This window comes from Hyperolius riggenbachi, chromosome 9 (assembly GCF_040937935.1).
Source record: "Hyperolius riggenbachi isolate aHypRig1 chromosome 9, aHypRig1.pri, whole genome shotgun sequence".
Taxonomy (NCBI): domain Eukaryota; kingdom Metazoa; phylum Chordata; class Amphibia; order Anura; family Hyperoliidae; genus Hyperolius; species Hyperolius riggenbachi.
The window spans coordinates 42,255,985-42,272,713 of record NC_090654.1 but is presented as its reverse complement, the minus strand read 5'-3'; the positions used below and the strand labels follow the sequence as shown (position 1 = coordinate 42,272,713).

General features: G+C 45.2%; 1 protein-coding gene across 2 annotated transcripts in view; it reads left to right on the top strand.

The window, feature by feature from the left end:
• The window catches only part of LOC137531571 (farnesyl pyrophosphate synthase-like), a 58,223-nt gene continuing 41,494 nt past the window's right edge, over positions 1–16,729 (top strand). The window contains exon 1 of one of the 2 annotated variants that reach the window (XM_068251494.1): positions 1–88. The gene's annotated coding sequence lies outside the window, so the exon portion shown is untranslated. The remainder of the gene's footprint in view (positions 89–16,729) is intronic. The other variant, XM_068251495.1, reaches the window with a different exon arrangement.

The following is a 16,729-nucleotide window of genomic DNA, read 5'->3' as shown; positions in this document are numbered from 1 at the left end:
GGGGAAGGGGCGGCAGATGAGGTAACTGAGGTATATCAGTGGTGCCAGGAGAAGACAGCAGCACGGCTGGAGGTAGAGATACCGGCAGGTACGGGGATAGATAGTTATAGCAACGTGCGAGGAAAGCTGGTTAAGGAGTGGGGTCTGTGCAGGTATACAGTTTAGACATAGCTCCCGACTGTCCCTTTTGGAGGGTCAATCCCTCTGTCCCTCTTTCTTCCTCATGTGTCCCTCTTTCACGACTCATATCATGTACAGATCTGTGTAAATAGATGTATTTTATCTATCAAAAAAATGTGTTTAACTGACTGTAAACTTTATTCCCATCATTTTAATTGATATATTTCTTATTTTCAAATGACACTTTCCACTCTAAGTTTTTTTCCTAAAGGGAGTCGTTTCTGCTCGGAGTTTTTTTTTTACAGAAATGCACTCTCCCTCTCTCTCTCTCCCATTTTAACATATAATATAACATAGTAACATGGTATATCTTATTTAAAGAACACATTATAACGTTTAATTTGATACCTTATTTGGATAGTTTGGCATCTTCTATTGGGTGGTAGCAGAGAAGAAAGCCAAGGTATGGTACATTTTAAAACAATTTCCTGGGTGTAATCCTGGCCTGCGTGAGCAAGTATCACAATAATAGGTGGTTTTATGCCTGCTACCGGTGTCTTCATGTCCCTACAACACGATGCAATCTTTGGTATTTCGATTGGGAATTAGAGCAATGAAATGCTGGCTACTATTTACACTATTTACACTCTCCGCCACGTCCATTGCATAGGATGCCATTGACTCTCTATGCAACTTTGCAAGCAATCTGCAAGAAATCTGCAATGAAATCTGCAAGGAATCTGCATGGAATCTGAAGAAAGGAATCTGCAAAAAGGAATCAGTAAGGAATCGGTATGGAATCGGAAAGAAATTTGCAAAAAATCTGCAAGGAAAATGCAGTGACATCTCAATGCATACGTCACTTCCTTGTAGCGCTGAGCGCGCACTTCCGGTTTGGGGCAGGGGGGTACCAACTGTGTGGGCATGTAGTTTTACATGCCGACTAATATGGGAAGAGAGTTTGAGGTTTGCGGGGGGGGGGGGGGGGGGGTTGATGCACCACAAACCACTGCTGAAAAAATGTCCCGCATAGCAGGACATACGAGTGCGAGTGCAAAGGATTAAAATGAAGGGAAACAACTGAGAATAGAAAGGACCAGTGATGAGCAGATATTACGTCCATGCGTAATTACGCATCATAATATGCAATTACACATCGTAATCGTAATGCGTAACTTCAGGGGAACAGTGTAAGAAATTTTGTAGTTAATTGTTCCTATTCGTAATTTACGTGTAATTTTGTGCTGATTTTGACGGTTAAAGGGACTCCGAGCAGTGCAGAAACTATGGAAAGACGCACATCATTTTAAAGCTCTCTTTCTCCTCTTTCCAATGATATATAAACCACCACCCTACGCCTTTTAGTTTTTGCTATTTTCGCGATTAAAATTGCCGCGGCCGCGATTTCGATCGCGAAAATAGAGAAAACTAAAAGGCGTAGGGCAACGATTTAGGTGTCGTCAGAAAGAGGAGAAAGAGAGCTTTAAAATGATATCCATCAAGCCATAGTTATATTGTATTACACAGGGCAACTTTTTGTCAAAGTCAGCAGCTGCATTCAGCAGAATGGAGCTGCTGACACTGGGGAAAGTGTCGTCCTGTGTAATACAATATAACTATGGCTTGATGGATATCATTTTAAAGCTCTCTTTCTCCTCTTTCTGACGACACCTAAATCGTTGCCCTACGCCTTTTAGTTTTCTCTATTTTCGCGATCGAAATCGCGGCCGCAGCAATTTCAATCGCGAAAATAGCAAAAACTAAAAGGCGTAGGGTGGTGGTTTATATATCATTGGAAAGAGGAGAAAGAGAGCTTTAAAATGATGTGCGTCTTTCCATAGTTTCTGCACTGCTCGGAGTCCCTTTAACCGTCAAAATCAGCACAAAATTACACGTAAATTACGTGGGTACAAGTTACAAAAAGAATAGTTCAAAAAAACGTTGTAGTTTTTGAGAAAATCGATTTTAAAAATACCAAAAAATTGTTACTTTTCTAGGTTTAAAACTTTTTGTTTTTAACTAACGCTGCTCACTATAAGTATCGCTGTTTATACCGCGTGCTATGCACAAGATGGACTCTTTATGTATGCTTTGTGAAGTTAAGTGAATGAAGCAATAAATTGTCAGTAGTGCCGAGCATTTCCACTAAGACAGTGCAACAACAACAAGACGTTGTTGCATTGAATTGTTTTGGCTTTGAGCACACTGACAAGCTGCACACAGCAGCCTCAGTCATCCTTTCCACCATCTTTGAGCCTTGAGTGCCGGCCCACTGTGCTCTCTTGTTGCTATAAATATTACCTCACAGTGTCCCTTTAATACCACTCTTGCTTTCCATACGGCAATATGTCTTGCACCAGACTCCCTTAAACGCCACCCCTGACCATATATGTCAAAATAAACCAAGAATCCCTCCCCACCCTTTATATACCACTGCCGCTACCCATGTACAAATGTTACCTCACATAGTACCCCTAACTATCACGACCGCTCTTCATGCCTTTATGTTTCGAGGTTACCACACAAAGGGCCTGATCCAATTCACTTTTTCTCCTACCTTTTCTCCTAGGTCATATGTTTTTAATTTTAGCAATAAAATTCCTTTTAAAAGAAAACAGGTGAGATACAGTACATATGGAGGTTGCCATATGTATTTACTTTCAAACAATATCAATTGCCTGGCAGTCTTGCTAATTTTTCTAGTCAGTAGTGTCTGAATCACACCTGAAACAAGCATGCAGCTAATTTTGTCAGATTTTTGTCAGAAACGCATGATCTGTAGCATGCTTGTTCAGGGTCTATGCCTAAAAGTATTAGAGGCAGTGGATCAGCAAGACAGCCAGGCAACTGGTAGTGCTTAAAAGAAAATACGTCAACCTTCACATCTCTCTCGCCTTAGGTTCCCTTTAAGCCACCAGCAAGCAAGAGAATACTTTAAATAAATTTGACAGCACTTTTTTTTACCTACTTTTAGCACCTTTTCAATAGCAGAGTGCTGAAACGTTATTTTAATCACTTTTCTAATCTGAGACAGATTATCTACATCCTTCAGGGCTTTATTTCCTGGCCAGAGACATAGGTAATTGTCTATGGAATCTGACAGCCGCCACTCGCTCCCGTGCACATTCCCGTCGCCGATCGCTAGAGGGGAGATACATAAATGGGAACCCTGTCAATGATCACAGGCATCAATGAATTCACACACTACTTCCTGTTCACATACTTATAACAGGAAAAAATGTGTGAGGACATCTTGTGGCCAAATACTGAATTACGTCAGCACGACCTCGAACAGACCTGCCGGGTGGCCTGCCTCTGGGTCTGCCTCTGCCTGTTGTTTTGTCCATATCGGGGGGATGAAGTGAAAGGTATGCACTGACTTGACTAATACAATGTGCAGTAAAACAGGTGCAGTGAAAGGTAGTTGTGACTGGTATTACAATACAATGTGCAGCTGTCACACAGGTGCAGTTAACAGGTATGCACGGACTGGTATACTAAACAGCGTGCAGCCACACAGGAGCAGTGAACAGGTATGCAGGGATTGGTATTACAAATGTGCAGCTGTCCCACACAGGTACCGTGAACAGGTGCAATGACTAGTGGTATATTACACTGCTTGCGCTCACGTAGGTGCACTGAACAGGTTACAGGTATGCACTGCAGAGATTGGAATTACAAATGTGTAGCTGTCACACACAGGTACCGTGAACAGGTGCAATGACTGATGGTATATTACACTGCTTGCGCTCATGTAGGTGCACAGAACAGGTTACAGGTATGCACTGCAGTGATTGGAATTACAAATGTGCACCTGTCACACACAGGTACCGTGAACAGGTATAGGTAGGTAGGTGCACTGAACAGTGAACAGGTGCAGTGATTAGGATTACAAATGTGCAGCTACTAAGGCTGTCTATGCAACACAAGTGTCTGTGGGACACACACAGAAAAAAAAATAGATTACAAGAACAAGATTAGCTCTCAAAAGAGCTGTTGAAGGGTGCTTTTTTAGCAATAGGAATCAGCAAGGAGCAAGCTAACAAGCCTACAAGAGCCTAACTAAGCTTTTCCTATAGCTCTCTCTGCAGCAGCAGCTCTCCCTTCTCTAATTACTGCAGGCACACGAGTGAGTCCAATGCCTGACGCTGCCTGCCTTTTATAAGAGGGGTGGGGCTCCAGGAGGGAGTGTAGTCTGATTGGCTACAGCGTGCCTGCTGACTGTGATGTAGAGGGTCAAAGTTGACTCTAATGATGCACTATGGGGGTGAATCGAACTTCCGGAAAAAGTTTGCGGTTCTCCGCGATCGCGAACCCCGGAAGTTCGCCGGTTCCAGTTCGCCAGCGAACTGTTTGGGCCATCTCTAGTCACCCATGGCCGGGAGCATTCTGCGCCAGCACAGTAGTACTGCTCAGGTGCATGACACTCCTGGAGACAGGATCGTGAATGAGTGCATCCACAGTACACCCCGATTTGCAGAGATAAAGGGGCATCTAGCAGAAGATTCATGCAGCGGAGGAGGAGGACGGCAAGGGGCCGATTAGCCTGAAGGGAGCTGGAGGATGCCCTAAGTCTGTATATTTTTTTATTTTTATTTTCTCAGGTTTATTTTAGGCAATTGCATTTGATCAACAGCACTTTTTTGCTGATTCTCCTCCTAACTGCTATGAAAGTTGCAAGGGTGAACTTTAAAGGGAAGGTTCAGGGAGGTGTTTAAAAAAATTAAAATACTAATCCACTTACCTGGGGCCTCCTCCAGCCTGTGGCAGGCAGGACGTGCCCTCGACTCCGCTCCGGAGGCTCCCGGTCTTCTCCGGTGGCTCACCTGACCTGGCCAGGCCGGCTTCCTGGTCGGGCTTCTCCTTGCGCTCCAACGTGCGTCTCTATGGACTGTACTGCGCAGGCGCAGAACTACTGCACCTGCGCAGTACAGCCTGGAGGATGTCTGATGAAGTCAGCGTGACCGTGTGAGACGCACGTTGGAGTGCACAAGAGCCCGACCTGGAAGCCGGTCTGGCCAGGTCGAGTGAGCCACCGGAGAAGACCAGGAGCCTCCAGAGCGGCGTCGAAGGCACGTCCTGCCTGCCACGGGCTGGAGGAAGACCCAGGTAAGTGGATTAGTATTTTTATTTTTTTAAACACCTCCCTGAACCTTTCCTTTAAAGGGTACCTCAGATGGCGAAATCAAAAGATTTTATACTCACCCGGGGCTTCCTCCAGCCCCATGAGCACCAATGCATCTCTCGCCATCCTCCCGAGTGCCTCCATTCGGCCACAATCAGCCCTAGTAATTTGGCATGCGCTGACCCTCCGTGAATGCGGAAGCCCCGCGTGAGTATAAAAAGCATCTCAGGTTTACTTTCATTTTTCAAATACTGCCATGGTCTTTGTTAAATAAATAATTACACTTTTTATTTCTTTACACTCTATAATTTGTCACAGTTCCCCTGAGGTTGCGTTTACCTAATGCTAACACCTGGTAGCGATCAGATGATGTTTGTCCTGATACACGAAACTGAAAGAGGGTGTACTTTTTCTCATTGCTGGATGTTTGTCTTATGATTGTGTGGGTTGTGAAATCACATAGACTTCCAGCCTGCAAATCACTTAGTTTTGTAAAAACTTATGCAAATGTGTCCTTTCACACTTTTCTGGTTCATATGAGAGTCATTGCATAAATAAGAATTTTGTTTTAGGCCAATTTGATTTGATTTGAGGTGCTGTACTGTAAGCTGTACAGCGGTTCCGATTAGAGTTTCTTTTCTTTTTTTCCTTTTTAAATAAACTTTACTATACTTACCATATATACTCGCATATAAGCCGACCCCCCAACTTTTACCTGAAAAACCAGGGAAAAATGATTGACCCCCATATAAGCTGGGGGTAGGAAATGCTGGATTGGTGCAGGCCGCGTGATCCCCCCAGTGTGTCCCAGTATAGCTAGTATAGTGCCCAGTTTAGCTAGTATAGTGCCCAGTATAGCGCCCAGTATAGCCAGTATAGTGCCCAGTATAGCCAGTATAGTGCCTAGTATAGGTAGGTAGTGTCCAGTATAGCTAGTATAGTGCCCAGTATAGCTAGTATAGTGCCCAGTATAGGTAGGTAGTGCCCCAGTATAGCTAGTATAGTGCCCAGTATAGGTAGTATAGTGCTAGGTAGTATAGTGCCCCAGTATAGCTAGTATAGTGCCCCATTATAGCTAGTATAGTGCCCAGTTTAGCTAGTATAGTGCCCCAGTATAGCTAGTATAGTCCCCAGTTTAGCTAGTACGGTGCCCCAGTATAGCTAGTAAGTGCCCCAGTATAGCTAGTATAGTGTCCCAGTATAGCTAGTATAGTGCCCAGTATAGCTAGTAAAGTGTCCAGTTTAGCTAGTATAGTGCCCAGTATAGCTAGTATAGTGCCCAGTATAGGTAGGTAGTGCCCCAGTATAGCTAGTACAGTGCCCAGTATAGCTAGTATAGTGCCCCAGTATAGCTAGTATAGTGCCCAGTATAGCTAGTAAAGTGCCCAGTTTAGCTAGAATAGTGCCCAGTATAGCTAGTATAGTGCCCAGTATAGGTAGGTAGTGCCCCAGTATAGCTAGTATAGTGCCCAGTATAGCTAGTATAGTGCCCAGTATAGGTAGGTAGTGCCCAGTATAGGTAGGTAGTGGCCAGTATAGCTCCCCGCTCCCCCCGCTGCTATTACCTGTTTAGGCAGCGGCTTCCTCTTCCCCGGTGCTTCCTCTCCCCCGCTCTCATGCGCGTATGAAGTGATCACAGCAGCGAGCCCGGCGCTGCTGCTGTGACAATGCAGGGGGCAGGAACGAGCGCGGCTCCCTGTGGCGGCGATCTGTATCACCACGGACCACCAGGAAAAGACCACGGACCACCAGAAAAGACTCACATACAAGCCAACCCCCCAACTTTTGACCCCCTTTTTGGGGGTCAAAAATTCGGCTTGTATGCGAGTATATACGGTACCAGGTGATCCAATGTCCAACTTCCGTCCATAGCCCCGCCTCCTAATGGAAGAGGTCATAGGTTCTTCTCTAGGACCAATCAGAGAAGCTCTTGTGACCTCTTCTGCTAGGGGGCGGGGCTAAGGGCAGAAGCCGGACATCAGGACACTCGGTAAGTATAGTTAACTTTATTTAAAAATCAAAATGCTCGGCTCCCAAATCGCTGTAAAATCACCTTTCAAAGCGTTTTTACAGTACTTCTATACAAAGCATTGAGCGCAAAATGGCTCTTGTCCTGTAATTGCAATTAACCCTAATCGCAATCGCACTATGGGTTCCCCACCGTTTAAATACATTGGCAAAACGTGTGTTTTTTTAATCCCCGGCCATTGTCGGTGATCCAAAAACGCTGCCAAAATCCCTCTAGTGGGCCCCAGCCCTCAATCGGTTTGCTGCAGATTTTCACACCATGCATCCATTTACCATGTAATGATTGCAAGTTACACTAGACACTTTTTAAAATTTGCATACAAATTTACATAAAATAAAGTGAAAATTTCCATACGGAAAAATGCATGCAAAATGTAATTTTCTTGTGGAAACAAATGGGACCTTAGGAGAATATGAGGGGATGTTGATCACTAGTTGAATTTCACCCTTTCCTTCATTTCTAGAAAAAGGATGCACAGATCACATATAGGTAGGGGCTCTTCATTCATTAGATTGCACATTTGAAGCTTGATACAATAAAGCGCAGAGCCGGGACAAGGTCCTCCAGCACCCAAGGCTGAGACAGCAAAGTGCGCCCCTCCATCCCTGTCTCCCCAGCCGTCACACACTGATTGCTATTAGACTAAGAGGCGCCACAGGGCCCCCAACCTCCCCAACACCTTAATATCTAGTTCACTGGCCTGCAGTCACTGCCATGTATCCCCTTTTCTTATTTCTTTCTGCTTCATTCACAATTAGGAATGACAGCTGAATAAATTGTGCGCCCCCTCTTACACTGCGCCCTGAGGCTGGAGCCTCTCCAGCCTATGCCTCGGCCCGGCCCTGATAAAGCGTGCTAACACTCTGGGTCATATGCAATTCACTTTTTCTCCTGAGTTTTCTCGTAGGAGATCATTTTTCATCTTCGATTTAAAATAACTTTTTAGCACTTTGCGATGAAAAAAGTACCAAAAATTAGGTGAAACAGTACTGTCAAAAATAGTTTGAGTATTTGTTTGCTGGCTGATGGTGTAAAGGGCATTTTATTTACAAGTTGTGAAAATATCACCTGGGAGAAAACTCAGGTGAAAAAATGAATTGCATATGGCCCTTAGAGTGATAAGCCGCTTTGCACGTGATATCATGTGCTAAGTACAGGGGCACCTCTAGGCATAGGCAGTACAGGCCATTGCCTGGAGTACCATTGGTCCTGGGGGGCGCCATGTTGCTGGATTAAGCCCGCCTCCAAATTAAGCACCACCCTGGACCAAGCTCCACCCCATGGGTGTTCTATTACTTGCTTCTGCTGCATCTGCTTAGCATAAGTTGCAGGAAGCTGCCACCTCTGTGCCTTGTGCATCCTTCTTTCCCCCTTTGTGCCTCCTTCTGTCTCTTTTGTGCCTTCTTCTGTTTTCTTGTGCCGCCTTCAGTCCCTTGTCCCATGTCTAATCCCCTGTTTGTCCTTCTGTCTCCCTTTGTGCCTTCTTCTGTCTCCATGTGCCTCCTTTAGTCCCCCCATGCCACCTCTGCCTCCTTCTGTGCCCTTTTTTGCCTCATTCTGTTCCCCTGTGCCTCTTTGCCTTTATTTGTCCCCCTGTGCTCAAGGCCAGATTTAGGCCAAGGCCACCTAGGCCGTGACCTAGGGCACCACAGGAGGCACAAGCTTGCAAATTGCAAGCTTGCAAATGCTGCAATGCAGGGAGATCAGGCGAGCGTCTGACCATGGTACCTGTGCAGCAGCCACCATGCTCTCTGTGCACGTTTACATTGTGGCTGGCGGCCATAGACTTAGACAGCATTAGAGACAGCAAGGAAGAGGACGTGACACAGATGGCTGCTGTGGTGTGAAGGTGAGCTGGCTACCTATACTGAAAGTTTGGGGTGGGAAAAGGAGGGATTAAGGGAGTCATCTGGCTACCTATACTGGAGGGAAAGGGTGAGGAGTCATCTGGCTACATATACTATAGGGAAGGGGGAGGAGGGGTGATCTGGCTACCTATACTGGGGGGTCATCAAGCTACCTATACTGGAGGGAAGGAGGGAGGGGTCATCTCGCTACCCATACTGAGGGGGGTGGCTGGTGACAGTGGACTAGGGCGATAAAGAGTACAAATTCGGCCCGCCTGCGCTATCTCTGCCCCCTGTTCCTCCTTTAGTCCCACTCTGCCTCCTTCTGTCCTCCAGTGCCTCTGCCTGTCTCCCTTTGTGCCTCATTCTGTCTCCATGTGCCTCTTCAGTCCCCGACTCCCCGTGTGCCACCTCTGTCTCCTGCGCCTTCCTCTGTGCCCCTGTGCCTCCTTCTGTGCCTCTTTGTGCCTTCTTCTGTCTCCCTGTGGCTCTTTCTGCCTCCTTCTGTCTCCCTGTGCCTCCTTACACCCCCCTCTGCCGTCTTCTGTCCCCCTTTTGTGCCTTCTTCTGTCCCCCTTTATGCCTTCTACTATCTCCCTGTGCTTCCTTCTGCCTCCCTTTGAGCTTTTTTTCTGTTCCCCAATGTGCCTCCTTCTGTCCTTTGTGTGCCTTCTTCAGTCCCTCTGTGTCTCCTTCTTTCCTCCTGTGCCTACTTTTGTCCCCCTTTGAGCCTCAATCTGTCCCCATTGTGCCACCTTCTGTCCCCCATTGTGACTCATTTTGTCCCTCTGTGTGCCTCCTTCAATAGCCCTGCGCCTCCTTCTGTCCTCTTTGTGCCTCCTTCTGGCCCTCATGGCTTTTTCTGTACCCCTGTACCTCCCGCTGCCCCTCTGTGTACCTCCTTCTGTCCTCCTTTGTGTCTCATTCTGCCCCCCATTGTGCCTCCTTTTGTCCCCCATTGTGCCTCATTCTGTCCCCCTGTGTGCCTCCTTCTGTCCTCCCTTGTGAGTTCTTCTGACCCTCGTGCCTCCTTTTGTCCCCCTGTGCCTTCCTATGCCTCCCTGTGTGCCTTCTTCCTTACATGTATTTTCTGGTGAAACGCTTCCGCAATAAGTGTAATTTCTGGTGAAACGCTGCCGCATTTCAATTATTCTCTGGTGAAACATTGCCGCATTACTGTTTATTCCTGGTGAAACGCTGCCGCATTACGATTATTTTAATGGGGGTGGGGTGCCATAGGGGTGGGGTGAGGCATGCCACAGGTTTTCTCGCCTGGAGTGACAAAATGGCTAGAGGCGCCCCTGGCTGAGTATCATTATCACGTGCGAAGTATCATTATCACATGCTAAGTATCATCATGGTATCATGGAGCTTGATTCACAAAGCCGGTCGCACTAGTGTTTTTTGCGCGCAAACAAGAAAATAGAATAATTCTGACAATATTTTTTATATTTTGTCTCCTAGGAGAAAAAGTGAATTGGATTGGGCACTAAGGGTTTTTAGATGTGTTATGCCAAAATCTGGTTATGGGTAGTCAAGACAAGACACAGAACATTTTTTTAATGCTTTTATCCTGATGGACTCAAAGCGCTTGAGAGCTTCAGCCACTAGGGGCACACTCAGTAGCAATGTAAGGGAGTCTTGCCCAAGGTCTCCTTACTGAATAGGTACTGGCTCACTGAACAGGAAGAGCCAAGAGTATGTATGGAGCTATCTTCCATAGAAAACTTCCAAATAAAGTCCATGTGAAGGTCTATGTGGTAAAGAGCCAATGATAGAACCATAGTCCAATGTGGAAGTCCAGAGGCCTGGACACCAAATGTGTTTCACCGGGGAATACGTAGAACGCAGCTCTCTGCAGATCATAGGGAGTTCTACAGCTTCTTTGAGGCCAAAACTGCCAGAAATGGCTGTGGCTGCAGGAATGTCTTGTGTTGTGATACTTTGTTGTGCCTTCACACCCTCTGCTGATTGGTGGGATCTGAAAATGGATGTGGTGTGTGCAAGAACAGGGCTCTGCTTGTCAGCACCATGGACAGAGCTCCCAGGCATTACCGATTATGGCTTCTCTGCAGGTGAGGCTCTGCCCTATGCTGGATGCTATTGATCATAACTGAGCTCTTTACTGACATTGAGAATCTTCACTGGACAGTAGAGATGACCACTGGGGTGCTAATGCCGGCTTCCATGCATTTATGTCCATTGCAGGCATCTGTACTCAAAGGCGTGAAGGCATCTACTTTCATGCAATATATACAGTGCTGCCCACAATTATTCATACCCCTGGCAAATTTTGACTTAAAGTTACTGTTATTGAACCAGCAAGTAATGTTTTGACAAAGTACAAGAGGCATTATTGTGGGAAAAAAAATTGAACAAAAAGTGTCCAGTCCAAAATTATTCACACCCTTCTCAATAATCAATAGAAAAGCCTTTATTGGCTATTACATCAATCAAACACTTCCTATAATTGCAGACCAGCTTCTTGCATGTCTCCACCTGTATTTTGCCCATTCATCTTTAGCATTGAGCTCCAAATCTTTCAGGTAGAAGGGTCTTCTTGCCATCACCCTGATCTTTAGCTCCCTCCACAGATTCTCAATTGGAATCAAGTCAGGGCAGCATGGTGGCGTAGTGGTTAGCGCTCTTGCCTTGCAATGCTGGGTCCCTGGTTCGAATCCCAGCCAGGTCAACACCTGCAAGGAGTTTGTATGTTCTCCCTGTGTCTGTGTGGGTTTCCTCTGGGCCCTCCAGTTTCCTCCCGCATTCCAAAAACATACAGATAAGTTAATTGGCTTCCCCCTAAATTGGCCCTAGACTATGATACATGCAGTACATGATACATACATAGACATATGACTATGGTAGGGACTAGATTGTGAGCTCCGCTGAGGGAAGGTTAGTGGCAATACAATATACTCTGTACAGCGCTGTGTAATATGTCAGCGCTGTATAAATACTTAAAATAAAAAGTCAGGACTCTAACTGGGCCGCTCCAAAACATTAATGTTGTTGTCTGCTAACCATTTCTTCACCACTTTTGCTGTTTTGGGTCATTGTTATGCTGAAATGTCCACTGGTCCCCAAGGCCAAGTTTCTCTGCAGATTGCCTGGTGTTGTCATTGAGAATGCTCACGTATTCCCCTTTTTTCATGGTGCCGTTTAATGTGATTAGGTTCCCTGGTTCATTGGCTGAAAAACACCCGCAAAGCATTAGGTTCCCACCACCATTTTTGACAGTGGGGATGGTGTTCTTTGGGTTGAAGGCTTCTCCTTTTTTACGCCAAATGAAGGAAACATCATTGTGACCAAACAATTAAATTTTTGTTTCATCTGACCATAACACAGAAGACCGGAAATCTTCTTCTTTGTCCAGATAAGCATTTGCAAAGGGCAAGTGAGCTTTAGTGTGCCTTATCTAGAGAAGTGGCATCCATGGAACCCAGCAGTGTACAGTGTCCGTTGGATTGTCTGCCCTGAGACATTGCCACCAGCAGAGCCCAGATCCACCAGGATGGCCTTGGTGGTGATCCTTGGATTCTTTTTCACCTCTCTCAGGATCCTCCTGGCCAGAACAGGTGTCACTTCTGGCTTCCGACCACGTCTTCTGAGATTTTCCACAGTGTGGAACATCTTATTTTTTTTTTTTCTCAAATAAATTTTTATTGAAAGATTAAACAAAGATAGATAGACAGAGTAACTTGTCACAAGTATACTGTGTATAACAACGAATATTAGCTATGTCATTTAGTTAGGCTTGTGGTACATTTGTATAAATTATGATAGTCCAGAGTATTTGGTAGAGTTCAATTGTAGGTTGTTACAAGAGAATTATGCACTGGGTTGTCTGTATTGGTCTGTTCCGAGTATTTCTGGACATAGGAGTCAGGATGATGGTGATAATGGTGTAGTAATTCACTCAACCCATAAGAGGAGTAGAGAATACATATCTTGTATGTACCTAAAGTAGCATAAAATTTGGTATACACCAAGACATGGTTATATTGAAGAACATATAGAAGTGAAGCGGACATAATAGGACATATACATATAGATATATAGGAAGGAAAGAAGAGAAAGGAAAGAAAGAAAAGGGAGAATGGGGAGGGGGGGAGGAGGGGGAAGAGGACAGGAGGTGTAGGAGGTGTGTCTAATTCCCCGAGAAGAGCCTTTAGTGTTGTTTATAAAATTCCATCTCAAGGAATGCTTGGTGTAGAGAGAGCAGGGTCTCTGCGAAGAATTACCCTAGCTTTCTCTGAGTCTCTAAAATCAAACCATATAGCCCATTTAGCAACGAAAGATTCAGCCTTATCTGAGGTCGGGGTAAAGAGGTCCTCCAAGCGCATAACTGCGTTCACCTCTTTGAATAGTTCTGCCATAGTAGGTACTAAGCTTGATTTCCAGTGTCGGGCGATTAGTAATCTCGCTGAGATAAGTAGAATAGGAGTTATTGATTTTTTGATACTGGAAGTTCTACCAGGAAGTAGAGTTAAAAGAGCTGTTGAAGCTTTTAAGGGTAGAGATGCACAGTACAGTTGCTTGGGGACCTCAAACACCCCCACCCAGAATTCTTGTATCTTAGGGCATTCCCACCAAATGTGAATATAAGTTCCTGTGGATTGTAGACACCTCCAACATTGGTCTGAGCTGTCTTGATTAAATTTAGACACCTGCGATGGTACACGGTACCATCTGGCAAATATCTTGAAGTTTCTCTCTTGATAATTCAGTGATACTGAGGATTTGTGTGTTAATTCAAAGATTTTTTCCCAGTCTTCTGCAGGCAGAAACTTTCCTAAGTCTCTATCCCAAGTGTCTGTTAACTTAAGAAGGTCTTTTTCACTGTTGGTGCATACTAATAATGAGTAGATTAGGGAGACCTTATGATTTAAGGAAGAGGTTGTAGCACACATTCGTTCGAATGGAGTTAAGTTTCTATGGATGTTGGTTTTACCTGTCAAGAATTTATAGAACCAGGAAAGCTGGGACCACATCAGCCAATTTACTGCAGGAGGTTTTTGAGGATTACCTATATTGTCCTTTGGTAGAAGCCTATTAGAGGTGATAATATGTCTCACTTGAGGCCAGAAGTCTCTGCCCTATCCCAGGATAGATGGTCGCTGAACCCCAATGGCCAGATTGGGGTTGTCGAGAAGCGGGGCCAGTGGGCTGTATAGAGTGGATAGTCTAAGACGTTCTCTAATATTACCCCATTTTCTTAAGACGATTTGGGCCCAGAAATCAGTGTCAACAGGTCCTGGTTTCAGATCAGATGATGTCCAGAGCAGTGCTCTGGGATCTAGTTTAGATGTGACTGACTCCAGAATGACCCATTGCTTGCTATTTCTATCTTGGAACCAGTTGAGAACATGGGTTAGGAGGGAAGCATAGTAGTATGTTTTAATGTCCGGTAGACCCATGCCGCCTTCTGATTTGGGTCGTGTGAGGAGCTTGAATTTTGTCCTGTGCATTTTACATTGCCAGATAAAGTTTAAGATTATTGACTGTAGTTTTTTGAGGAAGGAGCAGGTTAACCCAATGGGAATGGCTTGTAGTGTATAGAGAATTTTAGGAAGGATGTCCATTTTAATAATATTTATACGGCTGGACCAGGTGAGCTTAAGATTAGTCCAGTTATCCAATTCTTTTTGGATTTTGCTGAAGAGTGGTGGATAGTTGAGTTGAAATATTTTACTTGGATCATTGGGAATTGTAATTCCTAAATATTTAACTTGGCTGGGCTGCCATCTAAAATTGAAGGAATTTTTTAGGGAATTAATCACAGTTGTAGGGAGATTGATATTAAGTGCTTCAGTTTTCCTAATGTTAATTTTAAAATTGCTGACATCTCCGAATTTATTTAGGTCTGATAGGATATGTGGGAATGCTATGTGTGGATTAGAAATATATAGTAGTAGATCGTCTGCGAATAATGAAAGTTTGAAATGGTGTTCACCTATTTTTATCCCCTGTATTGAAGGGTTCTGCCTTAGTGCTATTGCTAGGTGTTCCATACAGATTACGTATAGTAATGGGGACAGTGGGCATCCCTGTCTGGTGCTGTTGGTGATTTTGAAGGCGTCCGACAGGGTCCCATTAACTCGAATTCTGGCATTAGGATTATGGTATAGTGACATTAGTTTATTCATGAAGACTTCACCCAAGCCCAGTTGCCTAAGGGAGAGGTCCAAGAACAGCCAGTGGACCCTGTCGAACGCCTTCTCGGCATCCACAGACACAACACAAAGAGGTGAGTTGGATTTTCTAGCATAGTGTATCAGGGAGACTGTTTTCAGGGTGTTGTCTCTGGCCTCTCTTCCCGAGACAAAGCCCGCCTGGTCGGTATGTATAATCGAGGGAAGTAGAGGTTTGAGTCTTTCGGCTAACATTTTGGCAAAAAGTTTTAAGTCAATATTAATTAGAAAAATGGGCCTATAATTTATACAATAATTTGGGTCTTTTTCCGGTTTGGGAATGACAGTAATATGGGCCATAGTAGTTTGAGACGTGAAGAAGTGAGAGTCGTCAATTGAATTGAACGCTTGTAGCAGCATTGGCGATAACAAGTTGGAGAATTGTTTAAAGAACGCCCCGGAGAGACCATCAGGTCCAGGGCTCTTCCCTTTTTTGATGGATCCAATTAGTGTTGGGCGAACAGTGTTCGCCACTGTTCGGGTTCTGCAGAACATCACCCTGTTCGGGTGATGTTCGGGTTCGGCCGAACACCTGATGGTGTTCGGCCAAACTGTTCGGCCATATGGCCGAACTAAGAGCGCATGGCCGAACGTTACCCGAACGTTCGGCTAGCGCTGTGATTGGCCGAACGGGTCACGTGTAGTGTTGGGCGAACATCTAGATGTTCGGGTTCGGGCTGAACATGGCCGAACTCCGAACATAATGGAAGTCAATGGGGACCCGAACTTTCGTGCTTTGTAAAGCCTCCTTATATGCTACATACCCCAAATTTACAGGGTATGTGCACCTTGGGAGTGGGTACAAGAGGAAAAAAAATTAGCAAAAAGAGCTTATAGTTTTTGAGAAAATCGATTTTAAAGTTTCAAAGGGAAAACTGTCTTTTAAATGCGGGAAATGTCTGTTTTCTTTGCACAGGTAACATGCTTTTTGTCGGCATGCAGTCATAAATGTAATACATATAAGAGGTTCCAGGAAAAGGGACCGGTAACGCTAACCCAGCAGCAGCACACGTGATGGAACAGGAGGAGGGTGGCGCAGGAGGAGAAGGCCACGCTTTGAGACACAACAACCCAGGCCTTGCATGAGGACAAGAAGCGTGCGGATAGCAATTTGCATTTTGTCGCCATGCAGTCATAAATGTAATACAGATGAGAGGTTCAATAAACAGGGACCGGAAACGCTAACCCATCACAGATGTTAATTGTTCATGTTACTTGGTTGGGGTCCGGGAGTGTTGCGTAGTAGTTTCCAATCCAGGATTGATTCATTTTAATTTGAGTCAGACGGTCTGCATTTTCTGTGGAGAGGCGGATACGCCGCCGATCTGTGACGATGCCTCCGGCAGCACTGAAACAGCGTTCCGACATAACGCTGGCTGCCGGGCAAGCCAGCACCTCTATTGCGTACATTGCC